Raw genomic sequence first — 1722 nt, forward strand, 5'->3', positions numbered from 1 at the left:
ATTAAAGTTGTCAAAGACTTCATTTTGCTTGGATCCACAATCAACATTCATGGAAGCAGCAGTCAAAATATCAAATGACATACTGCATTGAGCAAATCTACTACACAAGACCTATTTGAAGTGTTAAAGAGCAAAGATACCAGTTTGAGGACGAAGTGTGCTTGACCCAAGCCATGGTATTTCAGTAACCACATATGCATGTGAAAGATTGTAGAGGAATTAATATCTTTGATTTATGGCATTGCAGAGAATATTAAAAGTACCAAGAACTGCCAGAAAAACAAACAAATCTGTGTTGGAAGAAGTGCAGCCAGAATGTTCCTTAGAAACCAGGATGACGAAACTTCGTCTCTCATACTTTGGACATGTTATCAGGAGGGACCAATCCCTGGAGAAGGACATCGGCTTGATAAAGTGGAGGGTCAGAGAAAACGAGGAAGACCCCAATGAGATGGACTGGCATAATGATACCAACTCTGGTCTCAGGGTCTCAGTGTCATTACAATTGTGAGGATGGCAGCGGACTGGGCAGTGTTTTCTTCTGTTGTGCATAGGGTTGCTATTAGTTGGAATCGACTTGATGGCACCTGTAGTACCATAGGATAAGCATTCAACCTCAAGGTCAGTTGGAGTCTCAAGGGTGGCAAATAAAACTCACCAGCCGCTCCTCAGAATCCCTATACAGGGTCACTATGAATCAGAAACGACTCTATAGAGTGCTTACCAACAACAACAACAGAAAAAAAGGAACGCTCTCTAGTTCAGTAACTCAAGTCAACAAACATTTTTTTGTTTGGATACCTTATGGTAGGGACTATGCTCTAGTAGCATAGTGGTTCCGAGTCAAGCTGCTCACCTCCAGGTCAGCAGTTTGAAACTACCAGCTGTTCCACAAGAGAAAAAGATGAGGCTTTCTGCTTGTAAAGATTTACAGCTTCAGACACCCTATGTAGTGTTGCTATGTATGAGTCGGAACTGACTCCACAGCACACCACCACCACCATGCTATATGTTAGAGATATGCTGAAAAATAAACATACCTTCTCACTTCAAATGTTCACGGTACTGGCAGCCAAGGGTGGGGAGGGCAGATACAATAGAAGCAGACAAGTAAACCTACAATTACTATATAATGAGATCGTGTCTATGACATAAGACTGTGAAAGGTGCTATAAAAAAACCAAACCTGTTGCCATCAAGTTGGTTCTAATTCAGTGTCCTTACGGGACAGTAAAACTGCCCCATAGGGTTTCCCAGGCTATAATCTTTATGGAAACAGATCGCCACATCTTTCTCCTGTGGAGCAGCTGGTGACTTCAAATGGCTGAACTTTCTGTTAGCAGTAGTCTTAAGCACTGTGCCATTGGGGCTTTTTGCAAGGTATGGTGCTGCAGAATAATGCACTGGACTGCAAGGTCAGCAACTCAAATCAACCAGTCGCTCTTCGGAAAGCCTATACAGAGTTGCTATGAATCAGAACTGACTAAACGGCACTTAACAATAACAACATAGTGCTACACTGGACTCCTGGTGTGGTGCTGTAGAATCAGCACTGGATTATAAACCACAAGATCCGCAGTTCAAACCCACCAGCTGCTATTTGAGAAATCCTACAGAGGGTCGCTGTGTGTTGGACTCACTTGAAGACACTTAACAACAACAATATAGTGTTACAAGAAGAAATCCTGGTAGCGCAGTGGGCAACAAGTTGGACTACTAACT

General features: G+C 42.7%; 1 pseudogene; it reads left to right on the forward strand.

Moving 5' to 3' along the window:
• LOC102842019 overlaps window positions 1–1722 on the forward strand; it is a 26265-nt pseudogene that overhangs the window by 1934 nt on the left and 22609 nt on the right.

Source organism: Chrysochloris asiatica, unplaced genomic scaffold, assembly GCF_000296735.1.
Source record: "Chrysochloris asiatica unplaced genomic scaffold, ChrAsi1.0 scaffold00004, whole genome shotgun sequence".
NCBI lineage: Eukaryota > Metazoa > Chordata > Mammalia > Afrosoricida > Chrysochloridae > Chrysochloris > Chrysochloris asiatica.